Raw genomic sequence first — 8,011 nt, 5'->3', positions numbered from 1 at the left:
ATGGACCACCTGATTCCTTATGATAACTACCCAGCGATTTTCATGCCTGCCTATGAGAATCCTCCAGCATAGATTCCTCCCCGTGAGAGAGGGTACCACCCAGTCTACAACAATGAGTTGACCCAGTTTCTGCCCCAAATTGTCACACTGAAGAAGCCTCCTGGTGCTCAGTTGTGATTTAACATCCGAGAGGAAAAGCCTCCTGGCGTCTTCATCTCCAAGGTGATTCCAGACCCTGATGCACATCGCGCAGGACTTCAGGAAGGGGGCCAAGTTCTAGCTGTGAATGGTGTGGTTTTCCAAGACACTGAGCACAGCAAAGCTGTTAAAATCCTGAAGACAGCCTAAGAAATCAGCATGCGTGTGCACTTCTTTAACCTACAGTTATCAGCGCCAAAAAGAGAGGATGGTGCACTAGAGCCTTGCAGACCACAGCCCCCCATGTGGAATCTGCCAGGGCAAGCTGGCTAGCCCTCTGAAAAGTCAGTCACAACATTTCTCGCTTAGTGGATGGGGAGGATGGGGAGGATGGGGAGGATGGGGAGGATGGGAGGATGGGGAGGATGGGAGGATGGGGAGGATGGGAGGATGGGGAGGATGGGAGGATGGGGAGGATGGGAGGATGGAGAGTCAGCTTACCACCTGTACTAGCTGTTCTATATGTAAGCTGTACTGCACTGGGAGTTCCCTAATTTGCTAGGTGAGTTTTACTCTGGAAAAGGAGAGAGATAATGACGTCTAGGTGTCTGTAAGCCAGTGAGGAAAGGCAGCTAGAAAGCAACTGGCATTTATCAGGTACCATAGATTGGTCACCTATACAGCTTATCATTTTATTCGTAGAAATCTATAGAAAAAAGAATCTTGGGGGCCTTCCATCTGATTTGCCTGGCCATGCCATCCAGTCCTTGTACATAAACTTTGGAGTCCCTTACACTTGGGAGACTCCAAGGAGACACTGTTTTTTTGCCACTTCTTCCTCATCTTCCCCAAAGTAAACACGCAATACTGAATAAAAAATAAAAAATAAAAAAATAAATCATGGCCCAGAATAAACCTTTCTGCCTTTTATGTTGATTATCTTAATCATCTTGCCATAGTGACAGAAAGCTGACTTACACAATTATATGTGAGGTAGACTTAGAAATACAACGCATACTCTTCAAATGAGAATATTCTGTAAAATCCCAACAGTAAAGCTTCCTGACTTCCTCTATCTGTGATTTTCATCAACACCTAGATTGTGTAAAGTAGGAGTTAAATTGTAGGAGTTGAAATTTGGTTTAGGCCACTAGAAAAGCAAGTTGCTTATCCAGGAGAAAAGGCGATTAGAAGTCACGGCTCTGTGGCCCTTTAGAATGTCCACCAACGTTGTATCTCACCTATTAGATTTTAGCAGCTAACCATATAAACCAGTTCTTCACCTGCTTCTCCACCAGCTAGTTTTCCCATCGAAACCATAAATAAAACTTTTATTAGGACTCACTAAATATGTGTTTGAGTAGGGCCAGGTTGGCAGGGCATAACCACAGAGCATCTGCCAACTCAGACTCATTAACTGTCAGTAAGCAAAAGCTTCTCCCATAGCCTCAAAACAAATGGCTTAACATCTCAAAGACCTTACTGTCAACGGCTCACACTCTTTACATGCTGTACAAGACCTTTGCTGAAGAGCCCATCAAAGTCATCTAAGTTCTATTCGTTATGTTGCGCGTGCGCACACACACACACACACACACACACACACACACACACACACACACACACAAAACAACAACTAACCAACCAAACACAAGCAAAAAAAAAAAAAAAAAAACCAAATAAACAAACATCAAGCCTCATCTTGGTGACTTCCCTCTCCATTTCACATGGAAGAGCATCCATTGATTTAACCCATGAAGCCCCTGGTGGCCCACAATCCCCAGGGCCCTTTTCTTAGCCTGTGGACTGCTGGCCTGGGGCTTACTGATAGTCCTGTCTACGGCTGCAGAGCTCTGAGGCCAAATGGCTAAGCTTCATTCTGGGATGGTGTGTAGCACCCCAGAATATCATGACCTCTAGTTTCCTTTTATCAGCTTTGAGCCGGCATCTCCACCTGTCTGATCACAGATCTGCCAACGGCTGTTGGGAAGACGGAGTGTCATTGACAGCACTAAACTGTGACAAGATAGGTAAGCCATGCCATAGAAGCCTAACATAAACAGGCAGATCATCTATGCACAAAGTGGCAGAATTAGTAGCGTTCATAGATGCTGCAACAAATGATTATGCTGTCAACTCAACACAAAATTAAGTGAGCAGGGACTCAGCCATCAGCAAGCCCTCGGCACTCTTGCTCTTCACACTGATCGGGAACCTTGAAGGCAGTTTGATCCATTTGTTATAAACTCAGCATAACTCTATTCTTTGCCTGTTTGCGTGAGATGATAGAAATATTTCTACTAATACTATGCTAAGCACAAATATGGAGGCAGGCTCTGGGATCACATGCACTTCCAGGCACTGTCTCTCAACTTGCAGTATTATCCATATAAGGGGCTTTCTTAGACATTTTTTCCTAACTCCTGCTCTATGGATTTTAAGACCATAGATGCATCATAAATCTGTTTATATAAACATAAATATGCATAAATTACACTTGTTTCACCACCACCCTCAAGAATCATGTTTCTACGCCCCTTGAGAATGCATGGTCTGTATCAATGCTCCTCATAGAAAATGCAGCTCAGCAGTTGGGCTCTTGTTTAGTATACACAGGACTCTGAGTTCGACCTCCAGCACCACCAACAAAGAAAAAAAGTAAAAAGGGAAGCAAAAGGGAAGTAAAGATGGAAGAAGGCAGCACAGGAAGCCTCCTGTGATGTTAAACTTCTAACTGCCCACTCTAACTCTCTTTAATATTTATTTGATAACTATATCTTAATAAAACTGTATCCTCCCAATGGACACATTAAAAAGTAATAGGAGCCAGGTAAAATTAATTTTACTTAAGCCAATATATCTAAAATATTATTGCAACAGATAAGGACTCTAAAAACTTAGAAATGACCAGCACTTGGAGAGGTAGAGGCAGAAGGATCACTGTGAGTTTGAGGCCAGCCTGGTCTACAAAGCAAGTCAAGGACAGCCAGGGCTGGAGAAACCCTGTCTCAAAAACAAAACAAAACAAAACAAAAAACAAAAAACCTTAGAAATGAAATATTTGTTCTTATTCTCGTACTAAGTCTTCCAAATCCAGTGTGTGTTTCACACTTAACACACACCACAATGTTGAATAATTGCATTTTGAGTGTTCACACTAGCCAGCTGTTACCAGTACTGGGCAGTGTAATTATAAATGACCCAGATTAATCTATAGTAACTATTCTTGCCAACCCACTTCAGGAGAGTTCCAGGACAGGCAGGGCTACACAAACAAACAAACAACAACAACAATAAAATGATGGCTCAGTAGGTAAGGGTGCTTGCTGCCAAGCTTGAGGATCTGAGTTCTATTCCCAGGACCCACATTGCAAGAGAGACCAGACTCCAGATTTACAACTCTTCTGATTTTAAAGGAGGGTGGAGGGAGAGAGAGAGAGAGAGAGATTTTCACCCACCCTGATTCATTTCCAGACAAATGCGGAGTCAGGCGGGAGGGGAAAGAAACGGAGGAGCTGCAGAAAGCACCTGCAGCTGCAGTGCACAGCTCATGAAGAAACAAGAGAGACCGGACTTCAGCAAGGTGGAAAGTAAGAACAGCCTCCCAAAGACTCTGACCTGCAAATTCACTCTGTGACCCTCATGAGCTCACACTCACGTACACACGTGACACTAAGCAACAGATAAATATGTAAGAAAATATACATAAATTATAAAGGAGGCATATAATGAGATTGGATTCTACAGGCTTTTTTTGGTGGCACCCTCTGCACATACACACACCTGCATGGTCCTCGATTTTGGTGTTTCAGGAACATTCAAAGCAATGTGGGGCTGTCAGGATGGCTCAGCAGGTGAAGGCACTTGCTGCCAAGCCTGACAGCCTGAGTGGACCCTCAGGACTTACATGTGGGAGAAGAGAACCCACTCCTGCAAGCTGTCCTCTGACCTCCACATCCTTGCTGTATCATGCACCCCCTCACATACATGGATGTGATTTGCAAAATGAACTGCCTTTCGCCTGTTTCAATTGTCTTGGAGGATTCCTTAAAAAGAGCGGTGGGAGTAGGTAGAGCGACAGCTCCAAGGTTAAAAGTGCTTATTATCCTTGCAGACAAGCCGAGCTCTATTCCCAGCGTCCATGTCAGGTGGCTCACAACCGTCTGTAGCTCTGACCCCCAACTGTCATCCTTTGGCCTCCAGAGACCCCCTCACACATGTGGCACGGACACACAAGTAAAAACATTCTTTTTCTTTTTCTTCATTTTTGAGGCAGGCTCTCACTGTTTAGGCCTGGCTGTCCTGTAACTCACTATGTAAACCAGTTTGACCTGGACTCACAGAGATCCACCTCTGCCTCCAAAGTTCTGGGATTAAAGATGCACCCACACCCAGCCCCCCCCCCCAAAAAAGTTTTAATTGAAAATAAATAAATAAAATTGTAAAAGTGGTGTGCAACCCATTAGGAGGGAGAGTTCCAACCAGAAATTATTTCCTCTATTTCTCTGCACACTCACTGTGTCTCAGGACAATTCTGCTTGTCACCGCTGGAACTAAACCTGCTATTACATGTAGTAGGCAGAGGCCAGGCATGCTGCCAAATAGCCTACAATGCACAGGACAGCCCCCTCACGTACAACAAAGGATTACCAGGGCCAAATTGTCAATAATGTCGAGAAATCCTCTACGTTAAAGAAAATAGATTCAGCACACATATCCACTGGTAAGGGGAAGGGGAGGCCTAAGGGTGGGAAAGTGTGCCAAAACCTGCCATGGAGGCTTCTTCAGATATCCATCCCAGGCCAGAGTTATCCATAACACCTTTAAATAAATGCGAAGAAAAGCAACAGCCCTCCACTGTCACCAGCTTTGAGGTAGGTTGGAGGTGGAGAGGCCACTGTGTGTGTGTGTGTGTGTGTGTGTGTGTGTGTGTGTGTGTGTGTTGACATGGTGTCAGTTATGTAGAGCCTTCTGGCTTTGAACTCATGGAGACCTGGTTGCCTCTGCCTCCTGAATGCTGGAGTACAGGAGCAGGAACAGCCTTCTCACACGTCTGAAGCAGTTACTGGCTCTGAGTAGTCTGTACAAAGGTGCCAACAGGAGTTGGCGATGGCTCAGTAAGGAGCTTGCTGTACAAACAGGAGGATCTGGGTCTGATCCCCAGCACTCACATAACACACCAGGCATGGAGCTGTGCATCTCCAACCCCAGCACTAGGAAGCCAGATGATCCCTGTGAATATTGGCCCAGCTAGTCCAGCTAAATCAATAAATGAGCTTCAAGCTCAGTGTGCATGCCTTTAATCCTAGCACTTGGGAGGCAGAGGCAGGTGGGTCACTGTGAGTTCGAGGCTAGCCTGGTCTAAAAAGAGAGTTCCAGGGCAGCCAGGGCTACACAGAGAAACAACAACAACAAAATGATGGCTCAGTAGATAAGGGTGCTTGCTGCCAAGCTTGAGGATCTGAGTTCTATCCCCAGGACCCACATTGTAGGAGAGACCAGACTCCAGATTTATAAATCTTATGATTTTAAAGGGGGGGGGGGGAGAGAGAGAGAGAGAGAGAGAGAAGATAATTTCAACATTTGCAGTCTATGGTTCCTGTCCATGAACCAGTCCCTTTTCTGAGCACACAGAAGGCCCAACCGTCACCCTTGGTTTGCAGAGATGCAGAGAGGTTAAGGCAAATAGCCCAACGCTAAGGTGAAGTACAGAAGCAGAGCTCTAGCAGGATTGTCAGCCTGACAAGGAGCCTTCGCACTGGACCATCAGCGTGGTAATCTGGCCTAATAGAAGCTGACACTTTCACATCCTCAAAGCCAAGACATTGCAGGTGCTCCCATCTACCAACTCTCTCTCCCTCAGTCACAGAGACAGACCCAGAGAAAATGCAGAAGGGCACCAACTTTTCCTCGCTCCCTTCATCTTCTGTTCATCCTGCAGTCCCTGGAAACTGCAGGCTCCACACTCCCTCTGCAAATGTGAAGGCACAAAGAGGCAGGTTTACTCCCCGAGGCTCTTGCCACAGTTCTGAGGAGCCACTGAAAGGCTGGCATGAATCCCCACCCTTCAGAGCTAGCCTAGAGGAAACACCAGCATTTTAGAACTCTCTTCCACGAAGGGACGTGAGCTCACTTCCTGAGGAAATTACTGCAGGGGGCGTCTGCAGAGGCCAGCTGGGCCTGGCGTGACAACATCTGAAACAGCCCATAGTGGAACCAGGCATGAATATTGATTCAAATGAGTCGCGCATATTTGGGCACTCCTTTATTATTTTATTCACACTTTGCCCCCACATCGTTCATTTGCGCAAGACACTGGGGCTCATTGGCTCATAGAAGCCTATGAAGCTAACTGCTTTGACACACTTGGTAGCTAAGACAGTAGTGAAAACTATAAGCAAAGTGGCAGAAAACTCTCACCTGGAAGGGATCTATCTGAGCACAGGTCCCTCAGAACCAGACCCTGTCCCTTTCTCTCTGTCTTTCCTGAGACTGTGGAAGAGAAAATATGGCTGCCTGCAAAGGATCTAGCGATTGTCCTTTGAACAAATAGGGCTCTTTTCTAAGATCCACATTCTTTTCACATGGCCTCATGAAAACATAAACATTCACTCCATCCTCAAAAAATGCAGGGCTCTGGAGAAAAGTGCCAGCGCTCAGCCCCCTGGCTGCCACAAACGGGTGTCAACAGTGAGTTCCAGTGACAGCCTCTGCCCGGAGCTCAGGGCTTTAAGGTATCCCACAGGGAGAATGGAGAGGGATCCAGTCTCTCTCCGGGACATTTCACAGGACCCTCCCTGAAGACAGCTGGCCCCTCCGAAGCGATGTTGAGAGGCTAAATGGGCCTCTCCAAAGCCCTGTGCTGTCTTTTTATCACCCTCTGAGTTCTTGAGTCTATTCTCAGTCTCTTATCAACCTGAAAGGGAAGCAGAACTAAAAGTTTGGATTTCTTCATGACATGATAAATAGAACTTTGTGCATTTTTTTAACCAAGGGACAGAACATTCTCCACAGTTAAGTGGAGACGGGGGACTGACTTTCACAGGATCTCTGGTGCCCCATATTTGGCCATGTCCCTTTGTTGGGGAGGCCCAATGGCACTCGGAGGAAGGATAGCAGACTACCAAGAAGAGACTTGATACCCTAGCACCATATTCAGGGGGAGGAGGTCCCCCTTGGTCACAGTCATAGGGAAGGGGGATTGGGGTGAAAGTGGGAGGGAGGGAGGAATGGGAGGATGTATGGGATGGGATAGAAAATGAGATGTAATATGAATTATTTTATCTTTCAATAAAAATGTGTTAAAAAAAAAATCCTGAAAACTTGCTGATAAAAACTTTGGTCAATGTTTGCCACTCTGGTTGAGAAGGGGTGTCAGATAGAAACGATTAACCAGCTGGGTGGTGGTGGTGCACCCCTTTAATCCCAGCACTTGGGAGGCAGAGGCAGGAGGAGTGCTGTGAGTTCGAGGCCAGCCTGGTCTACAAAGCGAGTCCAAGACAGCCAAAGCTACACAGAGAAACCCTGTCTCAGGGAAAGGGGGAAAAAAAGGCAAAACAAAACAAAAACACCAAAAACTATTAACCAACAATTACAGTGTGTCTTAAATGTCATTAACCAAGAAAAACAAGACATGACATATAAAAATCCAACAAACTCACAAGTGGAGGAAGACATTGGTTTTCTTCTTGAATTGCTCCCACCAAGGTTCCAAGATGGTATCCATCTTTAAATCAGGTCTCTACATCTTGGGGCCCAGCCTCTGAGACAAAGTGTCTCTCTGGACATGAGGAAAAGACATTTTTCTAATGAAAGACTCTATGTGCCTGTGGAAGACAGAATTGTAACTCTAAACAACAACAAAAAAAATTTA

General features: G+C 45.7%; 1 pseudogene; it reads left to right on the top strand.

Moving 5' to 3' along the window:
- On the top strand, positions 1–418 carry LOC127193673 (PDZ domain-containing protein 11-like; annotated as a pseudogene).
- The last annotated feature ends 7,593 nt before the right edge of the window (positions 419–8,011 follow it).

This window comes from Acomys russatus, chromosome 9 (assembly GCF_903995435.1).
Source record: "Acomys russatus chromosome 9, mAcoRus1.1, whole genome shotgun sequence".
Lineage (NCBI taxonomy): Eukaryota > Metazoa > Chordata > Mammalia > Rodentia > Muridae > Acomys > Acomys russatus.
This window is presented reverse-complemented; position numbering and strand designations above follow the sequence as displayed.